The 24,776-nt window shown below is 36.7% G+C and overlaps 1 protein-coding gene across 1 annotated transcript in view; it reads right to left on the bottom strand.

Moving 5' to 3' along the window:
* dync1i1a (dynein cytoplasmic 1 intermediate chain 1a) overlaps positions 1–24,776 on the bottom strand; it is a 160,034-nt gene that overhangs the window by 41,751 nt on the left and 93,507 nt on the right.

The following is a 24,776-nucleotide window of genomic DNA, read 5'->3' as shown; positions in this document are numbered from 1 at the left end:
ATGCTGATGATGATGCGGATGATAATGCACTACTTTCTATAAAAAGTAATTAAGTAACACAACTAGTTGCTTTTAGGGGAGAAAACCTATAAAAGAGTTACTAAGTAATTCAATTAGTTACTTATTTTGGGAAATAACAACATTGCAACATATTACTTTCTATAAAATTAACAAAGTAATGCAACTAGTAACTTTTTTGTAACGCATAACTTTCAATAAAAAGTAACTAAGTAATGCAATTAGTTACTTTTTTGAGTGAAAAACTCATATTTGTAACACACTGCTTTCTTTAAAAAGTAACTATGTAACACAATTAGTTACTTTTTTGTAACCCTCTACTTTCTATAAAAAGTAACTAAGTACTGCAAGTAGTTACTTTTTGGGAAAATAACTCAATATTGTATCGTATTACTTTCTATAAAAAGTTACTAGGTAACGCAATTACTTACTTTTTTGTAACGCACTACTTTCTATAAAAAGTAACTAAGTAATGCAATTAGTTACTTTTTTGAGTGAATAACTCATATTTGTAACACACTTCTTTCTTTAAAGAGTAACTAAGTACTGCAAGTAGTTACTTTTTGGGGAAATAACTCAATATTGTAACGCATTACTTTCTATAAAAAGTTACTAGGTAACGCAATTAGTTACTTTTTTGTAATGCATAACTTTCTATAAAAAGTAACTAGGTAATGCAATTAGTTACTTTTTTGAGTGGGGAACTCATATTTGTAACACACTACTTTCGTTAAAAAGTAACTATGTAACGCAATTAGTTATTTTTTTGTAACGCACCACTTTCTATAAAAAGTAACTAAGTAATGCAATTAGTTACTTTTTGGGAGAAAACTTAGCATTGTAAGACATTGCTTTGCATAAAAATAACTAAGTAATGAAACTAGTTACTTTTTTGGGTAGTAAATCAATATTATAATGCATTACTTTCAAAAGTAACTTTCCCCAATCCTGTCAGCAACTGGCTTATTCCTTGCCTATTATTAATAAGATATTAACTGTTTATTATAAAGAATGATTTTGCTCTACATCTCTAATCCTACCCAATATCTAAACCCAACTACTAGGCAAGACAAAGATGTAGATGATGATGATGAAGGAGGAGCATTGGGCAGAGAACCAAACTATGCTAAAGATTGCGGGGAGCAGCAGTTTTATATTACAGCATCATAAACAGTGTGCATTAGAGCGAAAAGCGCAGGCTTTTGTTGTGACAGCCTTGGCCTTGAACTTTCCCTCCGTCTTCACTTTTATTGAGTTTTCGGTTCCTCTTCAGTGCGTGTCACATGAAACGTGCCCTTACGCTTACACATTTTCACACAAAATGCCTTTTACAATTATCTCAGGAGACCAATTACTGACAGCAAGGAGACAACGATATTTTGTTTTATTCTGCCCATATCGCCGTGGTGTGACAGAAGCATGTTTTTATAAAGTAAAGACTACGACTGTCTCCGTTCCTACACCACACCATCTGCGGCCTCCCCGTCATGCACCCAGAGTTCATTTTAAAGTGACTGGAAAACAAACCAGAGCAAAAGAAAACACGCTTCTCCTTTCTTCCATTCGTTCCCCCCTTTAAAAAAAAATAAGGCTTCTGAGAGGCTTCGGGAGCAGCTTCACATGTGAGGTGGTTTTTTTAAAAGGACTCAAAATAAACCAAGCCAAAGGGGTAAAAATAAAGGCGAGTTGAGTTTATTTACACTCAGGACACGCAGGCCAATCTGGTTCAATGTTTAAATGTGTTAAGAAGACAAAACTGTTTGATGGTTGGACTGGAGATTATTTGGAAGATTTAGAAATACAGATTGTGTGATTGACTCTGGCCTGATGGAGACACACTGCCAAAATACAGAGAACTGGCTCTTATTCACACCCAGTTCATTTTCATCAGGGGTGTGTAAACTTGGTCCTGGAGGGCCGATGTCCTGGAGAGTTTAGCTCCAACCTTAATCAAACACACCTGAACCAGCAAATCAAGCTCTTACTAGATATACTAGAAACTTCCTGGCAGGTGTGTTGAAGCAAGTTGGAGATAAACTCTCCAGGACACCGGCCCTCCAGGACCGAGTTGGACACGCCTGATTTACATAGTCGAGTCAAATTATGTTAGTTTGTTTTAATGATGCGCCATGGTGTGCTCAGTGGTTAGCAATGTCGCCTCACAACAAGAAGGTCACTGGTTCGAGTTCCGGCTGGGCCAATTGGCATTTCTGTGTGGAGATCGCATGTTCTCCCCATGTTGGCATGGGTTTCCTCCGAGTGTTCTGGTTTCCCCCACAGTCCAAAGAAATGAGCTATAGATGAATTGAATTAACTAAATAGTTGGCGGTTCATTCCGCTGTGGTGACCCCTGATGAATAAAGGGACTAAGCCAAATGAAAATGAAATTAGTAATTGTCCGAAGTATGCGTGTGTGTATGTGTGTAGGTGAATGTGAGAGTGTGTGGATGTTTTCCAGTACTGGGTTGAAGGCTGAAGGGCATCTGCTGCATTAAAACAATGCCAGAATAGTTGGCGGTTCATTCCGCTGTGGTGACCCCTTATAAATAAGGGAATAAGCCGAAGGAAAATTAATGAATGGTTTAATGATTGTCACAAATGCATGACAAAATCAAAACATTGCATTTATTGTTCATGAATAAATGACTCTTTGAACCAATTCTTTTTGAAGTCAAGCCACAAAGTCAGATTAAAATACAGAGGACTTCTAGGAGCCATTTCTTTACAGTGGATCCAGCCCATCAAGGGCTATTCAAACCGTTCACAAACAAATGACTCTAATGAATCAGTTCTTTTTGATGAATCAAAGCCTCACAGTGCAAAGCGACTAGTGTAATTCCTGAACTAATCAGTTCTTTTCAGTGAATCAAAACCATACAGTCCAATAAGGTATACAAAATGCAACCAATTCTGAATCAAATGAGTCATTTGAGTCATTTGAGGAATCAAATCCATACAGTGTAAAGCAACTGCTAAAACTATTACTGATAATAAAAAAGTAAATAATGCTAATAGGTGAAGACATGCTTAATAAGGGGTTCATTAAAATTAAAAAGCAGGCAATATTCCATCATGATAAAGACTACAGTGATATTTAATTCTTAATTTCCCTTTATTCATTAAGGGTCGCCACAGAAAAAGAATTACTATTGTGTCTGACTCTCATGAGCATCCATACATCTCTGCAATGACTCAAATAACTTATTAATAAAGTCATTTGTCATCTTGCAAGACTTCTAGAGTTTATCAAGATTTTTTTTATTCATCTTCAATGCCTCCTCCATCTTACACCAGACATGCTCAATAATGTTTGCATCTGGTGACTGGGCTGGCCAACCCTGGAGCACCTTGACCTTCTTTGCTTTCAGGAACTTTGATGTAGAGGCTGAAGTATGAGAAGGAGCTGAAAAATTTGCCCTTTCCTGTGGTTTGTAATGTAATGGGCAGCACAACTGTCTTAATACCTCAGGCTGTTCATGTTGGCATCCACTCTGCAGATCTCTCGCACGCCCCCATACTGAATGTAACCCCAAACCATGACTTTTTCTTCACCAAACTTGACTGATTTCTACGAGAATCTTGGGTTCATGCAGGTTCCAGTAGGTCTTCTGCAGTATGTGTGATGATTGGGATGCAGTTCAACAGATGATTCATCAGAAAAGTCAACCTTCTGCCACTTTTCCAAATGATCAACTAGAAGTCAAGCTATTATTCGTTGCTCTAACAACTGGGATCGAAGACAAGACTTTTGTCAGGTAATGTAAGCTCATTGTGTATTAATAGCGTGACCTCTACATTAAAATAAAGTTTTGCCATCTTATGTTGCTTCTAAAAAATAAATATGAATAGTTACACACTGAATAAAAAGTCACCTTCTACAGGAACTGCTTTAAATATATTAGCTTTAAATGTCTTATGATTCCCACCCCTAACTACAGTGTTATTGTAGAAAATCAAATGGAAAGCAGATACTTGCAGGCCCACTACACCGGCTGCAATAATACAATCACTGGACATCAAAAGCCAACATTTCCCTTAATAAATTGATTAGTATCTTTTAAGAGGTTGAAAAGTTTCACTCCAGTCTTGATTAGTCTGATTGCCAGTATGGCTAGAAAAAGGATCTCGGTTGGGTGATTAATGATCAGTGGGTCCTGAATACTAACACACAGAGAGAGAACGGGGAACGTTTCTGCTTAAATAGACGGCTATTTCAATCAGAGCCACAAGCCGACCTCTGAACCAAGTCTCTTTCTCCTTCTCTGCTTCAGTCTTGTGTCAGAGACCAGCGCTTCATTACTGGCCTAATGAACATGAGCCGGGGTCACCACAACAAGAGGGTAATAACTCCACTATGAAGCCATTAATCAGAGACTTAATGAAGTATCGTAACCTGAAACTCCAGCTCAGGAGAGCCGTCCGGCCAGCAGCCAGTGATGAGCGTCTCTGTGTTTTTTATCAGACTCGTCTGCTGTGGAGCATCACTGTGTCCTGCAGCAACCTCTGTCTGTCTGCGTTCTGTACCTGGACGTACTGAGTTTGCAGAATAGCTGACTGGTGAGGTAGTTTTGATCAAATATTTCCCGAGTGATGGTTAATTGAGAGATTTTTTCAACACATTTTTAAACATAAGAGTTTTGATAGCTAATTCCTTGTAAACACTATTTTTTAGTCTTTGCCATTAAGACAGTACATAATATTATACTATTTATGTTGCATGATACTACTATTCAGCTTAAAGTGCAATTTTAAGAGGACCTATTATGCAAAAATCACCTTTAAAAGGGGTTTAAACAGTCAAACAGTTGTGTTGAAAAATGCATTAATTTTATTTTTAAATACATTTTTAAATTATTGTCTGCAGAAACACTTTGATTGACACTCCCCCTTTGTACGTCTCATCAGAAAGGAAAAGCCCTGGCCATTAGCGATGATCTCTCCCTCATTAGTATAGGATGTAAATCTTGTCTTTAAATCTGCCACTATGCTGACACATTGGCATTTGTAGCTCCACCCTCTTTTAAAAAGAACACAATCTAATTTAAATTTAAAGTGTCAGTCCCCAAAATGGCACAATTAGGTGGGAGGGTGGTGTGGTATTTTGAGCTGCAACTTCACTTATCAGAGGGACATCAGAGACTTATTTTACATCTTGTAAAAAGGGGCATAATAGGTCCCCTTTAAAGGCTTAACTAGGTAGTCATGAAACTTAAGGAGGCTAACCATGTAGAATGATTCTATTCCAGCCAGTATAAAGGAAACAAGATTTTCTTCATGAGGAAAAAAATTAAAGGGAATACTGTGAAATGTTTACTTGCTCTGTTAAACAACAAAAGTGAAATATTAGAAAAATTAGAAAAAAATCACAGAAGGGCTCATAATTTTGGCTTTTATAATATATATATATATATATATATATATATATATATATATATATATATATATATATATATATATATATATATATATATGTTGGTTAACAATAATATATCATGTATCAATATATATCATATATCAGTATATTTATGTTATATAAAATATAGATGAATTATTAAAATGATAAAAATTATAAATAACACTAATACTTTTAATATCATACAAATAACATTAGATTTTACATCTAAACAGAAATAAAAAATATATATATATATTTATATATTAAATAAATACAATGTTAACAAATACAATGATTAATTACGGATTAATTGTTAATTTTAAGGTATATACTAAAAAATAGTGCTGGGCAAAGATTAATCGCATAAAAAATAAAAGTTATATAAGTGTGTGTATTATATATTTTCTACTTATTATGTATATGTGATAGACACATACTGTAATGTTAAGCGGGACTCAAAAGAGTGTGGATCCAAACGGAGGTTTATAAAGAAACCTGCTAGGCAAGCAACAGTCAATACAGGAACAAACAGACGTATACTGGCAATCTAGAGTAGTGGTCGATAAACAAGGCCAGTACAGGTAGGCAACAGGCAATGTAAACAAACAAACAAACAAAGCGAGGGTCAGAAACAAGGCAAGGCAAGCACGTTTTAATGTTCACAAACAGTAAAACAGGACTCTGCAATGAGTGTGTCAAAGTGAGCAGTATATATGTGAATTGTTATCAGTCCATGAGCAGCATACAGTAAGCTGTGGGATTGTAATCAATGTACACTTGGAGCAGGTGTGTGTGTGTGTTGCATGACAGGATTTGTAGTTCATATTAAGACAGGATTGTAGTCCGTGTAAATGCGAATGTTCTCCAGCAATTTATGAAGGCTAGATCGCTAGTGATCGTGACACATCCATAAAACTAACTAAACAAAACAAGTTTGTTTTATAGATATTTAAATGTATGTATAATTTGTATCATGGATATATAGAATGTATACCTGAATATAAATAATATAAAAAAATCTCAAATCTATGCATGCATGTGTGTATTTATATGCAGATTACATTATTTCAAAACAAACTTTTATTTTGGATGAGATTATTGGTGAATAATTTTCACCCGGCACTACTATAAATACCACACACAACATATAAAAAAATACACAAATACAAATAATATAAATATAAAAATACAACAAATATACAGAACATAAGTTAAAAATTATTCGTTTTAACTATTACAATTAAATTAAGATTAAAGAACAAACTTGCTGAAATGATAATGCACAAGAGCTCCTGAAAACCACAAACATACAATACTCCAGGCACCAGGTTGAACTTTTCGAAAAGGTCAAACACCAAATGGGGTCAAACACTAAACTGTTTGAACTTTGAGCACATCAGTCCATAAAGTTCACTGCTTTGGACAATACTGACTCAATGCGAATGACTTTCAATGATGAATAGCATGTCATAGGGTAATCTCAGTTTATAAAACATCTGATGTACACTTCCCTCATTACCGTAACCACATAAATCCAGAGAGACCTTTTGCTCCATAACCAAGCGCAGATAAATATGACAAGCATTTGAACTCTCTTTAAAGTCATAATCTAAACATGGCAAAGGCGCAAGTCGCTGAGAGGAAAAGGGATGAAAAGGCTGTATATTCACACCATATGGAGAGCGTGGGTTAAGATCTGTCTGTCTTCAACACGCCAGTCTTGACAAAACTTACCGAAAGCCCATAAACAACAACATTCAAGTGCTACTGGAATTTATTTGTCTTTATATATTGTTAAAAAAGGATTTTTCCAGTAATTTTTGGGCCCTGTTTACACCTGGTATCACTACAGAGTGCATTGAGTCAATGTTAATTTGTTCTCTGATTTCTACATACAGTTTCTCTGTTCATTTTTTCTACATAACTCTCTGGGTAAATTACAAAATCCTCCAGAAACATTTTGTGCTCATTAATAATCATAGGAAATACCTCTAGAATAAAAAGCTCAGGGCAGCACAGTGGCTTAGTGGTTAGTACTATCACCTCACAGCAAGATTCGCTGGTTTGAGTCCCGGCTGGTTCAGTTGGCATTTCTGTTTGCAGTTTGCATGTTCTCCCTCTGTTGGTGTGGGTTTCCTCTGGGTGCTCTGGGTTTCCCCACAGTCTAAAAACATGCGCTATAGGTGAATTGTTAAACTAAAGTGGCCATAGTGTATGAGTGTGTGTGACTGTGTGTGTGAATGCTAGAGTGTATGGGTGTTTTCCAGTACTGGGTTAGGCCTGGAAGGGCATCCACTGTGTAAAACATATGCCGGAATAGTTGGCGGTTCATTTGTCTGTAGCAATCCCTGTTGAATAAGGGACTAAACCATAAATGAAAGCATAAATTAAAGCTATGTTTTGACCATATTTGGAAGGGTCATGAATATTGATGTGCTCGGCTCGGACATTCCGCAGCTTGTCAGTCCCTGCTGTCACATATAGGAAACAATGTAAATACATGGCCTTAAGTTTGTGCACAGTGGGTAGCACAATCGCCTCACAGCAAGAAGGTCACTGGTTCGAGCCTTGGCTGGGTCAGTTGGCAGTTCTGAGTTTGCATGTTCTCCCTGTGTTCATGTGGGTTTCCTCCAGGTGCTCCGGTTTCCCCCACAAGTCCAAAGACATGTAGTACAGTGAAAATGGGAAAGCTAAAATTGTCCGTAGTGTATGTGTGTGAATGAGTGTGTATGGATGTTTCCAAGTGATGGGTTGCAGCTGGAAGGGCAACCGCTGCGTAAAACATAAGCTGGATAAGCTGGCGGTTCATTCCGCTGTGGAAACTCCAGATTAATAAAGGGAATAAGTGGAAAAAAAAAGAATGAATCTGGGTTGTTTAAGATCTGGGTTGTAAAAAGTCATAAACATCTTAAATGGTCTGAGGGTGAAAACACAGTCCACTATACTAAACTTTCCTAAAGTTTGATGGGACAGTTTACCTAAAAAAGTTGTTTACTGTTTGTATTTACTTAAGGTCATTCAAGTGACATTTTTTTCTTTTAAAGAAAATAAAAGAAAACTTTTCGCTGAACTCAAAGTCCTAAGTCAATAGCTACTGACACTCTGAGAGTACAAAAACACATACTGTACAGACAAAACAAAATAAATACATACAGGTACAGCGCTGTATGTTTCTTCATGATTCAACAGTAAATATGTGGTAAATATTGTTCAGTTTCTTGCAATGACCACTTGTTTTGCTTCATAAGATGTTTCATGTGTTATCGGGAGCCATAGGTTTTTATTCATAAGATGTAATAGTATCATTCAGAGCCATAAGTATTGATTTTTATGTTTTTGAAATCTCATGATATCATATTAAGATTTTATAAATCAGTAAGTACAGGTTCAGGTGAAATTAAATTAAATTAAATTAAATTTAAACACTGAACACACAGTTAACACAGTTGCTTCTTACACTGTAAATATATCCCTGTAATAAATTAGCAGTTTTCCGTATTTTGTGATTCAAGTTTTAATTTCTTTTTTCCTTTTTTGTTCATGCTTTTGAATCACATTATGGGACCTTGATCTTTCTTCCAACAACTTTTAAGCTCAAAAGGTTTGAAAAAGTGACTTTTATTAAGATTTTAAACAGTTTTAAGTGTTATAGTGTCTAAGTTGGTGTTGTATAATTTGCTACAAAAACCTTGTAATAAACTGTCAGTACATTTTCTGTTATTTTACAGATTTATTTCTCTATTTATTATACATTATATTATTTCAAATGTCAATAAAAGTCACTTTGTTAAACTGTAGAGTTGAATTTTCAACATCAAAAGTCGACAGAGCAGATATCAAGGTCTTAAAACAATAATCACAACAGTAAACAAACAGAAAACATTTGTGAATTCATTTATTCGTTTTCTTTTTGGCTTAGAGCAATCAATCTGGGCTCACCACAACAGAATGAACCGCCAACTTCTGCAGCACATTTTACGTAGCGTATGCCCTTTCAGCCGCAACCCATCACAGGGAAACATCCATACACACTCATTCACACACATACTGTACACTATACGGACAATTTGGCTTAACCATTTCACCTGTTCCACATGTCTTTGGACTTGTGGGGGAAACCAGAGCACCCGGAGAAAACCCACGTGAACACGGGGAGAACATGCAAACTTCACAAAGAAATGCCAACTGACTCAGCCGAGGCTCTAGCAGCGATCTTCTTGCTATGAAGCGATCGTGCTACCCACTGGGACACTGTGATGCCTCATTTGTGAATAACAAAATATTAGTTATCATTAAGATAAAATATTCATTAATATTCCTCATCATGTTCATTAACAGATCATTTTTCCAGTGCAGCATGCCTATTATTAAGCTGTTTATTAGTACTTATAAAGTCCATATTCATCATGATCTTATTCATTCATTCATTCATTTTCTTGTCGGCTTAGTCCCTTTATTAATCCAGGGTCGCCACAGCAGAATGAACCGCCAACTTATCCAGCAAGTTTTTCGCAGCGGATGCCCTTCCAGCCGCAACCCATCACTGGGAAACATCCACACACACATTCACACACAAACTCATACACTACAGACAATTTAGCCTACCCAATTCACCTGTGCCGCACGTCTTTGGACTGTGGGGGAAACCGGAGCACCCGGAGGAAACCCACACGAAGGCAGGGAGAACATGCAAACTCCTCACAGAAATGCCAACCAGGTTCGAACCAGTGACCTTCTTGCTGTCAGGCGACAGCACTACCTACTGCGCCAACGCCTCGCCCTACGATCTTATTCTCCATCCCTAACACTACCCAACACCTAAACCTAACTACTGCCTTAATTATTAATAAGCAGCAAATTTAAAAAGTTTATTGTAGCAAAAGTCAGAAATATTAGTTTATTAACAGGGAGAATTGTACTTCAAAATAAAGAGTGACCACATTTTTTTTTATTTAATGTTCTACTTTAGATAAAAGTCACCTGTACATCTTGTATGTCTTGTGGAAATCGACTATATCATTTAACTGAACAGTGGCTACTGTACTGAAAGTGTATCGGATACAATCATATCAATGGGAAATGTTCAGTATGGGATAATCCACAGGACTAACCTGTGAGGAGAGATGGCACGAGGAACACTTTCTCCTTTGTTGCCCCTTTTTTATGGGCCAAAAGGGGAAATATAAGAAGAAAAAAATGGAGGCTGGAGCCATTTGTCAGGGGGAAGATGACTGTGTAACAGACAGTACATTCACTGCCGCCTCCTCCTGAAGCACCACAATCATGTGGTTCTCAGCAAAGCTTATCAGCTCCAGATGCTCTCCTCTGTCTTCTACCAGCATCCTTCGCTCGCTACCTCCTTTTTTTTCCCAAACGGCACCCCACGGATTTTGTCACTCTGCGGTTACTGGCACAGGCCGTGTAATACCATATCTCCGTTTCAGAGAACAATGGAGGAGAAGCCAGTGAATGCGGGTAGTTTGGCCTCGCTCGCTTTTACCTCAGGACAAGAGTCAATATGAATGAACACTATTCTTAGTTTAAAATCGTGGAACTGATGTTTTATACTCAATTTGATTTGATCTGGCAGTTAATTTGTGAAAAAATAAGATTAGTACTCCTAAATGACATCAGATTTATTCAACTGAAATCTAAAATTACAGTAGATTTCAAGATTTGCATGTTTATTTCTCGAGTACCTTTATATAATATTTGATTTAAGTCAACATGTTCGACTATTCATAATTAATTTCAGTTTGCATACACATGGTTACTAAATAAAGTTTCACTTTTGGACTACAATAGGTGCAATTACATACAGCAATTTCAAGCTGAATAATCAAGCTTACGAACAAACTTCATACAAAGCATAATTACATCTCGGTTCGATATTTAAAAAGTGAAATACTGTTAAAATGGTAATTTTTATCCCTTTTAAAACCAATACATGATTGTTTTCAGAAGCTAATTATCTTTTTCTGGTTAAAATGCTCTCCACATCCTGATAGGAATCCTTAAACTAAGTAGTCCAAATGTATCTATATGTATTTTTTATATTTTGGAAGGTGTATGACCTAAGTTCATCCAATCAAAGTGTTTGAGCCGAACGTTACGGTAGGCTGTCCTTCATGCCTATCAAAATATGTAATCAGATATCTCTGCAATCCTGCAGAAAGAATTAAATCGCTAAAAAAGAGAATGGCAGCCAATCATCAAAAACTTTCTCTTTTAATGTTTGGTGCTATTAACTAATTTACTTTTTTTTTCTCTGGTAAACTTGTAAAACTGGCTAATCAAATTTATTTGCCACCACAAATACATTAACCTAAAAAACTTTGTAAAAAAAAAAAATTTCTAATTAAAAGGATTTTTTGATTTTTTTTTCACTCTGGTGAACGTGATGTTAAAATTGGCTTATTAAATATATCTACAACAAATAAATTGAACTAAAAAGCTTTAAAAAAATAAATATATAAAAAAAGAAAAACAATCCTAAATTTTATTATAATTACTAACTGTACTAAACATTTTTCACTGTAGTAAACATAATATAAAATTGGCTTATTAAAGTAGTCCGAAATGTCTTATTAAATATTGTAAATTTAAAATTACAAGGTATGGGTATGGGACCCAACCCCACCCCTAAACCCAACCGCCATTGGGAAATTAGCAAACTGTAATAAATTGTACGAATAAGATTGTTCGATTTCAAACTTATTAGTCACTCAACACTCACTCACTCAACACTCACACAACACTCACGACATGAGATCGTGTTGGTAAGCTTATAATAGGATACATGAGTATGCAATAACCCCAATAGCTTCCTTTTTTATTATAATTACAATTTGTACTATTATGTTTTCACTCTAGTGAACATTACGTGATGTTAAAAATGGCTTAATAAATTGGCCAAAATTGGCTTATAAAATATTGCTATTACACTGTAAAAATATCCATTATTTAGCAGCTTTCCATATTTTGTGATTCAATTCAGTTTTAATTTTCCCCCATTTATTTATGCTTTTAAATTGCATTAGGGGACCTTGATCTTTCTTCCAACGATCTTAAAAGTTACCTTTTTAATAGTTTAGAGTAGGGCTGTTCGATTAATCGAAATCGAATCGCAATTTAAAACATTGTGATTAATTAATCGCAAGAGGCTATGACACAAAATAAGTTTGTATTATTTAATTTCCCCACCCAGAACAAATGCGTGACTGCCATCTGTGTGTGAAGTCTTACTAGGCAATTCATTGAGCACACTTTCACTCTGCCCAATCAGAATTGTGCAACCGAACTATGCAGAAAGCCCACCAGTGGCGGATTTAGGCATGGGCAATATGGTTAATCGCTCAGGGTGACATTTTTTTGGGGGGCGCACAGGGAGATATGCAACAAAAATAAAAAAAACTTTCCCTAGCAAAAGCATTGAGCTACAATTTACTTTATGCAAGTGTATTAATTTAGAGTGACGTTAGGGGCATCTTTTGCACGGGCAAGTTTGTTATTCACTATGCAGAAAACCATTCCCGCACGCATCACACGCGCTCCTGTGTGAATCCCGGTTGTTTGCATGCACGCAGATAAAAAACGTGCCGATCATGCGCCGTGAAATCGGAGTAACAGCCTTTTATGTAGAGGTGTCGGAGTTTTGCAAGTTGACAAAACTAAAATTCATGTAATATGATGATGATGTTACTTTCACTAAGCTTTAAGAGTCAGGGAGGTATTACTTCAAAGTAATAATTCTCAGCCATCAGTCAGGTCTAAGACAACAGATAATTCTATAGCATATTTATTTTTTGTATTCTATAGAATTGTCTTAATTAATATTCATGCAAAAGATTTCATTAGTGATCTTATCACTCTAGTTGTTTTCCAGTAACATCTAGGAATGTTTTCTGTAATTTGTTTAGAATAATAATTGTATAATAATAAAAATAAATATAAATAAATTGTTAAATTTATTGAAAAATAAATACAACAATATAAAGGCAGAATGTGTGTGTGTGTGGGGGGGGGGTTGCCCAGGGTGCCATTTAAACTAATCGCCACTGAAGTTCACAATTAAATAAAGAAAATAAACAGGAAAACGCGGACAAGTGAGATAATGGCGTCTGCTGCTTCAGAAGCATTAATAAATGAATTAATATTAAAGAGAAACAGCATTGGTAATATGGGAATATTTGATTTCAAAGTCACAGACACAGAACAAAAACAGGTCATTTTTAAGAGCAGTTGCAGAATTGATGCCACACATTATTGAGCTGAAGCTTGACTACAAAATAAATCGCAAATCAAATTGAAATATCGCAACATCAGTCCAAAAAAATCAAAAATAGATATTTTCCCCAAATTGCACAGCCGTAGTTAAAGTCATATATTGTCTGGGTTGTTGTATTTTACGGTATAAAAACCTGGTAATAAACTGCCAGTACATTTTCTGTTACTTTACAGACTCCATATATTATTTATTATATATTATATTACTTTAAACTACTAAAATGTCAATAAAAGTAACTTTATTAAACTCTAGAGTTGAATTTCTAACATCAAAAGTCGACAGAGAAGAAAACAACATCCCATAATGCATTTCACATCGATAAATGAACGGAAAACACTTGTAAAAAATACGGAAACTGTAAATTAACAGATATTTTTTACAGTGCAAAAATAAATGGAACTAAAAAACTTTACAAATAAATAAATAAATACAATTTAAAAATCTAGTCAACCTTCATGACCCATCCCTATCTCCAGAAATGCTTATAAGTGGATACATGAGTAGGCAATAAACCCACAGCGGACTGGAGGTCTTTGCTCTTACTGTCTCAAAGCTGTGAGTGGTTTTGAAGCCTTTCTACGCTCAGCTTTATGAGCACATGCAACTCCATCCACCGGCGTTATGCAGAGCGGGCATCGGTCCAATCTTCCTCTGTGCCAACGAGCCTCAGGCATTCACACCGAGTCATCCTGGGTAAAATATAAATGATATCAATAAAACGCGGGCGATGCAGATGAGGGCTGACAGTATCGCTGAGCCATTTTTTGGGGTGTGCTCTTGATGTGGTCACTTTAGAAGGTCATGTGATGTTACTGGCGGGTCGGTCCTGCCGAGATGATGAGGCCGAAAGAACAGCAGAGAGCAGAGAGCCAAGATCACGCCACCCAGAGCCCAAAAAACAAACCAAAACCAGCCCTGAAATATCCCACAAGCGTCTGAAAAGGAGTGTCCTTCTGTAGGCCATCCAAAGCCAGATAGACTGAGATGAAGAAAAGACATGCAAGCTGTGTTCCAAAACATACCGAGCTGTCTTTGTTGGAAGCATTTTCAAGCAGACATATTTAAAATGTAGAGTTTAAATACTTGGGGTCAGTATGCACTTACCGGCCACTTTATTAGGTACACCTGTCCAACTACTCGTTAACACAAATTCCTAATCAGCCAATCGCATGCCAGCAGCTCAATGCATTTAGGCATGGTCAAGACAATCTGCTGCAGTTCAAATCGAGCATCAGAATGGGGAAGAAAAGTGACTTAAGTGACTGTGGCATGGCTGTTGGTGCCAGAAAGGCTGGTCTGAGTATTTAGGAAACTGCTGATCTACTGGGATTTTCACGCACAACCATCTTTAGGGTTAACAGAGAATGGTCTGAAAAAAAAAATACCCAGTGAGCGGCAGTTCTGTGGGTTCAGAAGGAGAATGGCCAGAGTGGTTTCAACTGATAGAAAGGGAACAGTAACACAAATAACCACTCGTTACAACCGAGGTATGCAAAAGAGCATGTCTGAATGCACAACACCTCCAACCTTGAGGCAGATGGGCTACAGCAGCAGAAGACCACACCGGGTGCCACTCCTGTCAGCTAGGAACATGAAACTGAGGCTTCAATTCGCACAGGCTCACCAAAATTGGACAAAAGAAGATTGGAAAAACGTTGCCTGGTCTGTTGAGTCTCAGACATTCAGATGGTAGGGTCAGAATTTGTATAAACGGTTCAGGCTGGTGGTTAACCCAGATAGCATGCGAATGTGGGCCACTTTAGGCAATTATGCATCACTGGTGATATTCCTTCAGCTCAGACAAAATGAATGCGAGCCTGAAGTGGCCCACCTGAACAATTGCAAAGGGGGGCCAAAGATTCAAATTCATTTATAGGCCATTTAAGGCACTTATGGCAAAATGTAATCTGAATGTGAGCCTAATGTGACCCATGTGGAAAATGATAAATTTGGCCCAAATGATGGAGGACAAATGTGGGCCACAGTTGGCAAAAATGTGGCATAGTCATTTAAGGTTAGTCTGGGTCTAAACCTAAAGTGGCTCACATGTGTAAGTGCTAATGTGGCCCAGTTATCTTAAGACATATGTGGGCCACTTTTGGCAAATATTTGACACAGTAAGCTCTGGCTAATGCGGCTGTGAGCCTAATGTGGCCCAGAGAAAATATGGCAAATGTGGCCCAGTTATTTTAAAACATATGTGTGCCACTTTTGGCAAATATTAGGCACAGTAAACTCTGGCTAATGCAGCCGTTAGCCTATAGTGGCCCAGAGAAGATAAAGAAAATGTGGCCCAGTTATCTTATAACAAATGTGGGCCACTTTTGGCGAATATTCGGCACAGTAAGCTTTGGCTAATGTGGCTGTGAGAAGATATGCCAAACGTGGCCAAACAGAATTATGAAGGTTTATAAGCTAAAAAATGTTATGGTTCAGCAAGTGTAAGGTGTACGCCAGATCTGGGGCAGAATAAAAGAAAATTGGGGCACAGAATAGGATCAGTTCTCTTACATTTGGTTGAATTATGGCTAATATATGAAATTGCTTTGGCTTATTTGTGGCCCAGATCAGACAAACAGAAGCGGACCGCCTTAGAACCATCATTCCATTCAGTATGTGGTCCAGCTGTAAGTGTCGTGTCTGGTGTGGGCCGGAACTAAAAGCAAACTGTGGCCCAGAATAGGGTCAGTTCTGGCTCATTTGGTTGATTTCTGGCTAATATGTGATATTGCTATAGCTTAATTATGGCTCAGATCTAGCAAACTGGAACGGACTGTCCAAGTGACATCATTCCATAAGGTATGTGGACCGGATGTAAGTGTCTGGTGTGGGCCAGATTTGTGGCACATGAATTTTGCTAGCTGGGAATTCACTAATTTAAACGATTCAGTAAGAGTCACCAGTTAATGATTCACAGATTCAAATTCTAAGATGCAAGTACATAATATTTAAGTTCTTCTTTACATGTACTCAAGTAAAATTTAAATAGGGGTACGTATTACATTTACTAGTGTATTTTTATTAGGGTATCTAAACTACTTAATCTGTGCACTGCTAAGCAGACACTAAGGCAGCGTGCTAGTCTTTGTAGCAGAGCTAAACCTTTAGAAGTGAGAGATGTGGCAAAAGAGGTCTAGATGGAAGAGCAACAAGAGAAACAAGAGGGAAAAGTGGGAGACAGCAGTGCTGGAAGGGGGGGGGGGGTTCTGAAATCTCCAGCACATGAAAGTGGCGGCTGTGGGTAAATCTGGAAAAACGACTGCAAAACTGCTGAACTCCATGGCGCGGCCTGCCAAAAGTGAGGCAAGCCGCAGAGGGAGAAGAAGAGAGGAGCATGTGGGGGATGAGCTGCATGTGTGTGTGTATGTGCACCTCAGAGGAATAAGATCAGTGTGGTTTGGAGAGGTTAAACGGCTGAACATGCTCGCACATTAAGAGCCATCTAGTGAGCAGGGAGGACCGCCGTTTAGAACAGAGCCCAGAGCGAAAAACTATATCTCTGCAAATTGGCCCGAGCTCTTTCATCTCCAGCCAGCGGCCAAATGTTTGGAGATCCTGTGCTTCTCCCTCCAACTGCTCTCCTCATGATGAAAACGGCATGCTTGAACCTCAGGCCGCACTGAAGAAAAGCTGTGAAATGCCATTGTGTGCTATTCATCTTGTGTTTTTATAGATGCTGTTTATACATCCCATCTTTCGTGTAGGCACTGAGGCGTGGAGAACAAAACGGCTGGCCAAAAGAGGCTTGATTTATGACCGTATGTGACACTGCGATCAACCATATGAGGAGCTTTTAACAAATATTGAACGTTTTAGTGTCACTTTACTTGGATTAGTCATTAAAACCCATGTTTCTTGTTGCATAAATGTAAACTTGGATAAAATTATAGTGTCACGCTGTGTTGTAATGTACAACTCATGCTGTTAACAAACTATTAACTAAGAGTTTAGCTCAATAAACTACTACACTGTAAAAAAAAACTAATTTTACAGAAAATATCCCTAAATTTTTTACAGTATTTTTTTGTAATTTAAAGTTATATATAGAACTTAGTTAAATGACAAACAATCTCTTTAAATTCACAGTTTGACTTTCATTTTAGGTACTTTATCATTAAAGACAAATTACTGACGTTTTTTTATCAAGGAAAATGACAGTATTATTTATACAGTATTTTTTCTGTTATTTTAAATTATATTCAAAAATCCGTAAAAATTACAAACAATATCTGTAAATTAACAGCTTGACTGTTATTTTATGTACTATATAAGTAATGACAAATTACAGCAATTTGTCAGTTTTATACAATAAAATTGCCGTATTATTTAGACAGCGTTTTTTCCTGTTTTTAAAGTACATTTAAAATTACGTAAAAATAAAGTAATTAATTGTAATTACTTGCTCTGTAAAAAAAAATAAAAAATTGTAAAAAAAAAGGTCAAATTACTGGCAGCTACGGCTGCCAAACAAAAACCATAAAATTAAGGTAAAATTTCTTTGTTGAAAAAAAGTGCAAAAAATAATAAATCTACAGATATTTTCATTAAAATGTTTACAGAAAAAAAGTGTTATTTTACAGACTTTTCCTAGATTATTACGGTCAAATCCGTTCAATAAAGTTACACACTTAGTGCGCTCACATACACCTGTTCCGGATTCCGCTGATTGCACACACACAGTCGGAGGATCATTATGAACTGATTAAATGCACTTTAAAAGCAGCATAGACCAATTGCTTAGTCTTGTTATACTGTTACTGTGAACATTATGACGCGTTTGTCTTCTTTTGCCTTGTTTTGTTTCTTTGTTAATTTTTTACGTTGTTTGCTGCCGGGACTGACCATTTGCCTGTTATTTGACCATGACTCTGGATTGCCTGCGTAACGTTACATCTATTTGCCCCTGTGTTGACTGTTGTTTGCCTGACCATCTCTGTGTAATAAACCTGCATTTGGATCTGCACTTTCTAAGCGTCCCCTTCACGTTACAGTTCCATTTCATTTAAGATTTGGAACTGAATCATTCCATATAACTTAAACCTCTACATGTTTTACATAAATACTATTCAATAAAATGAAACAACTGTAATTTTAAAGTTGAGAATTTTAATCAGTTGTATCTCGTTTGTTGTTTTTCCAAAATTATTTGATCCAAAATAAAACTGTTAAATTACGATCATGAGCATGTCTTGTTATTAAAGGTGTATTTTTTGCACTTTATTTCAACAAAGACATTTTACTGTAATTTTATGCTTTTTGTTTGGCAGCCGTAGCTGCCAGTCATTTGACTTTTTTTTACGTTTTGTTTTCTTACAGTGTAATTAGCTGTTTATTTGGTAAAGTAGTAGTTGGGTTTAGGTATTGGGTAGGATTAGGGATGTCAAATAAGATCATACTTTATAAGTGCTAATAAACATTTCATATCTTAATAATAAGAAAAGGCAATAAGCCAGTAGTAAATAGTGAAAATTGTTATATAAACAAAGGTGTTAACAGATTGTTATTTAGATGTTTTAGTGGTTGCATAAAATAAAATAAAAGGTATCATGTACAATTTACTAAATCACTACTCATGTTTTAGCTTAAGAAGAGTTCAGATTTGGTGGAATACCCTGGATTTTTTATCCTAACAAATTAAAATGTTGGGGCGATGCAGTGGCACAGTAGATGGAGTGGAGTTTGCATGTTCTCCCAGCGTTCGCTTGGGTTTCCTCCGGGTGCTCCGGTTTCCCCCACAGTCCAAAGACATGTGGTACAGGTGAATTGAGTAGGCTAAATTGTCCGTAGTGTATGAGTGTGTGTGTGTGTGTGTGTGGATGTTTCCCAGAGATGGGTTGCGGCTGAAAGGGCATCCGCTGCGTAAAAAAACTTGCTGAATAAAGTGGCGGTTCATTCCGCTGTGGTGACCCCGGAATAATAACTAAGCCGACAAGAAAATGAATGAATGAATGAATAAATACTTATTTTGATAGCACTACTGCCTCGCCAATAAGTATTAGTACTAATAAATTTTTTAATCATTTTACTTAAAAAATGACAAACTTAATACATCCATTCATTCATTTACTCAATGTCTTTTGGCTTAGTTCCTTTATTCATCAGGGGTCGCCACAGTGGAATGAACCGCCAACTTATTCAGCATATGTTTTCTGCAGCAGATTACCTTCCAGCTGCAACCCAGAACTGGGAAACACCCATTCACACTCAGACAACTGTACCGCATGTCTATGGACTGTGAGGGAAACCAGAGCACCTGGAGGAAACCGACGTGAACACAGGGATGCCAACTGACCCAGCGAGGTCTCGAACCAGCGACCTGCTTGCTGTGAGGCAACTGTGCTACCCACTGCAACACTGTGTCACCCCTCTTACAAGCAACAGATAAACAAGCTTAGATTTCGATCTTCACGCCATGCATGCACAAAGTATTTAAAAATCAACATACCTGTTCAACACAAAAATGTTTGTCCAGAAAACTCAGTTACACATGCAGACATAACATTTTAGCGAATATTGTTGACACAACATCTATTTTATTTGTAGATCAATATTTATTCACAATTCTTAGTACATATGACAGAAAAAGTACAGTGTGCTGAACAAATGGTGATTTTATTTTTTTACAGTGTAGAATAAATAAAACTGTCTCCAGAAGAAACTATATTATAGGAAATAATGTGAAAATTTTCTTGATCCATTAAAAAAGATATCTACACTGCAAAAAATGCTTGTTTAGATTTTTTGTCTTGTTTTTAGTCTAAATATCTAAAATTTCTTATATCAAGGAGAATTTTCTACACAAGCACAACATATTGTCTTGTTTTGAGAAATAATATGCCATTATTAAGTGAGTTTTTTCCTTAAAACAAGCTAAATAATCTGCCAATGGGGTTAGCAAATTAATCTTGTTTTTTCTTTTGACGTAAGATTATTTTGCTTACCCCATTGGCAGATTATTTTGCTTGTTTTAAGGAAAAACTCACTTAATAATGGCATATTATTTCTCAAAACAAGACAATATGTTGTGCTTGTGTAAAAAAAATCTTCTTGATTTAGGAATTTTAAGATATTTGGACTAGAAACAAGACAAAAAATCTAAGTAAGAAAATCATTTTTTGCAGTGTAAAAATTTCACAGGAGGGCTAATCATTTAGCCTTCAACTCTACATAACATTTGTGGCTTGCCAAGTTTTGATTTCAGACCAGATTATACAGCTCTCTGCTATGAGGTAAAAACCATCATAAATATTCAAACTGAACATTTATGAACATGTGCATTAGGTGTGTGTGAGTGTTTTGGCTGTGTTTGTGTCAATGTGCGAGTGCCCTGTAAAAGCACAGGCAGGCGGTGTGGGTGGGCAAACACATGCGGCTGGTAGGATTAGGAAGTGGTGAGCCACATCTTTTTATTACAGAAATGTCTCTTTAATATCTCTCCCTCGCACCAGGCTGTCGCCTCCCAGACTTGCTTACTTGGTCGTCTCCCCGAAAAGACTCTCAGCCCTGAGTCTTTTATAATTAGCGTCAAACCCGACACCAGATCTGTTTTACACACAAACCTCAGGATTTTTTCAGCCTGACCGGAGCGGACACATGCTGCAATAAAGTGTTGTGCGGTTCTCCAAGGCCAGAGCACACCTTTCATTAAACATCACCTGACGCTCATTTAAACGCATGTCGTCATGTGAAGTGGTCGCTTCATTAGATCTCTCTTTTAGTCAGGAGACCACTTCCCTTATCATAGCTTTCCAATTAGGTCATTTTGGTATACATTTATTGTGAAGTCCTCAGAAGTATCTTAGACTGGGATATCAGAGATCTGCTTACTACAATTTGAAAACATGCCACGTAATATAAATCTGAATATACCTAGGCTCAATTGAATAATAGCACATGGAAATGACATACCTGATGATCCTAAAGCACCATTGTTTCCTCATTCTCATTTGAATCCTTCGAATGTTAAGCCGATGGGGTATATGCACAACTAGTGTTTTTAAGCCAACTTCCAGTGAAAGGTGTATGTGAGTATTTTAAATTTTATAGAGTTAATTTTGTAGCATTGATGTTGTAATGTAATTAGAATACAACCAGTTAAATAGACTTAAGAATTCATTTAGGTGTTCAAGCACCTTTCAAATGAGATGAAAGTCTTTGTAAACGCTAGCGCCTGCTGCAGCAGCAGTAGGCTAGTGCAGAAACTCCATTGAGTGGGGTCCATTACTCGGGTACATTTACATTTACATTTAGTCATTTAGCAGACGCTTTTATCCAAAGCGACTTACAAATGAAAGTAAAATACATTTCCATATTTTAAAGACAAAAATATATATAAGGTGGGTATCAGACCGCGCAAAAAGCACAGCATTGAATTTGCTGTGCTTTTTGCCCAGCTTGATACCCACCTTATATCGTATATCAATCAGGCAGTGCAGATCACTGATTTTTAAAGAAATCAGATCTTAAACATGTCGATTTTGTAACGCTTGGGCACCAGAATCGATTGGGCTGGCTGATCCAGTTGGCCAAATGTCGCCATTTTGTTCGCACATCATCACACAGACGGGATACCAAACAAAGAAAAGGAGGTGGAGTGTGAGTGGAGCTATAGCTTGCTAGCATTTTGCTTAGACGGGCTTTTCTTTGGGGGAAACGCTTAATACTTCAGTACCTGCGACTCGTTTATGTTCTGACTACATATGCTTGGTTGTACACTATATCAATAAAGTGTTTAGTCTTTTAAAAACACTGTTGTAATACACAGAGCCACTAAGCATTGTTCTTATGGCACAGGAGGAAAGCACGAATCACTTCCAAATACTTCAGATATAGTCTGTGTTGGTAAATGCAAGGCTATTAATGAAATCTAGGCATAATACTGTATGACAATGCTTCAGATGACTGTTCTAGAGCTTACAGCTCATCAATCTGTCAGATTCTGGAGTGCATTACAGGTCTAAAGAAAATTATAAATGATAAATTATCTTAAATAAAACATATGCATTTATAGAGATGGTATATAGGTATGTAAGAATCGCACTCACCTGGTAAACAGAGGCAACTTGAATTGTTTGTGAGCACAATTAAATGCGCACAGCATGCCATATTATCTGATAGTTGTAGAAAATAATTCCAAAAGGCAGATGACTGTGTAAAACAACATAAAACAAAACCCAAATATAATATACAGTTGAAGTCAGAATTATTAGCCCCTCTGACTTATCTGACTTATAACCTATTTCTAATAACTGATTTATATCATTTTTGTCATGATGACAGTAAATAATATTTTACTTGATATTTTTCAAGACACTTTTATACAGCCTAAAGTGACATTTAAAGGCTTAACTAGGTTAATAAGGTGAACTAGGTAGGTAAGGGTAATTAGGCAAGTTATTTTATAACGATGGTTTGTTCTGTAGAGTATCGGGAAAAAAATAGCTTAAAGGGGCTAATAATTTTGTCCTAAAATTGTTTTTTAAAAAGTTAATAACTGCTTTTAATCTAGCCGAAATAAAACAAATAAGACTTTCTCCAAAAGACAAAATATTATCAGACATACTGTGAAAATTTCCTTGCTCTGTTAAACATCATTTGGGAAATATTAAAAAAAGAAAAAAAATCAAAAGGGGGCTAATAATTCTGTCTTCAACTGTATATGCTGAGCTACAGATTTGATATAACTTGATAAAAACGAAACGGACGAGTTCTAAAAAAAATCCTCCACCTCACAGTTGTCATGAAGGATATTATTAGCTATATGAACCAAAACCATCTTTTGTACCAGGCTGTAAACATGTTTTGATAAGCTGTCAAGTTTGCCAATTTAGCATTTCAGTCAGTGAACATCTAAACTTCCTGGATCCAGCCCCTAAGGGCAGGTTGACGAATTGCAGCTTCAGTTACTTCCATATTGGCTTCACGAGGCAGAGCGTGAGGTTGCTGCTTGGTTTGTACAGCATGTAGAGCTCTGGGCGATAACATTCGTTATTAGAAGATAACATTATCCTACATTATTACTTTTCAATGTGTATTTAAGGTACTAGGTAAGGTAAATAAAGGTGTAGGTTATACATTGTGTTGTTAATTGCAGAGCTCCTCTATTTAAAAAAAGAAAGAAAAAAAAAAACCTTCCGAAAGAGTTTTGAAAGAGATCAAGTCTCAGCCTGGTAAGAAAGAGTAACGCAAAAGTAAGGTAACGCATTATTTACCATAGAAAGTAACTGAGTAATGCATCTAGTTACTTTTTAGGAGAGAACTTAATATTGTAATGCAATACTTTTCAGAGTAACTTTCCCCAACAATACGACGCACACAGGCTTTGTACACCCCAGGCTGCGTTTGATTGGCCATAACGTTTCCAGTGAGATTACAACAATCATAACTTTTTCCCTTATTTTTAAGTTTATCTAAGCTTGTGCTATTCCGGCAGGACCTGGGGAACATTGGGCAGCAGACACATAGATCTTACCACATCTCATTCAGAATGCTACATATGTGAAATGGATTATACACTTATTAGGTGCCCCCCTGAAGGTCTTTTTATCTTTTGTTAGCTAGCTATTTTTATCCTGCTAATTGGATCCTGAGCCTGTCACTCTTCATTATGGTGTTTCCTCGTGGACTAATCAGGCTTCGTTCTGCGGACTTTAAATTTGACTGGCATGCCTTGTTTGTCAGTGCTGTGTGTGTGGGTTTGTGCTGTGTACGTTCGTTTCTGTTTCTGTATTATGATTTGTACCGTGTCGCTGAACTAATCAAAGCAAGTGTAAATTAAATATGATTTAAGAGTTTATCATTCCTTTTTGGGGAAAAATGAATAGGTTAACAAGTCATGCAACATACATTTTGCCTGCAATTATTTGAAATGATCAGAAACACTAGGTAAGTGGGTAAGCGCTGCTTTTTGTATTTTTGTTTATTATTTTAGGGAGTGTACATTACTGGCATCTCATAAGCTGAAGATTTCAGTTTCTTTTTCACATTTGTATTTTCTTTAGTAAGTTTAGATCTCGATTCTAGTTTATGTGGCTGTTGGTTTTGTTTAGTTCTTTGCTTTGGCGCCACTCTAGTTCC

This window comes from Danio rerio, chromosome 19, assembly GCF_052040795.2.
Source record: "Danio rerio strain M-AB ecotype USA chromosome 19, GRCz13ab, whole genome shotgun sequence".
NCBI classification, from domain to species: domain Eukaryota; kingdom Metazoa; phylum Chordata; class Actinopteri; order Cypriniformes; family Danionidae; genus Danio; species Danio rerio.
This window is presented reverse-complemented; position numbering and strand designations above follow the sequence as displayed.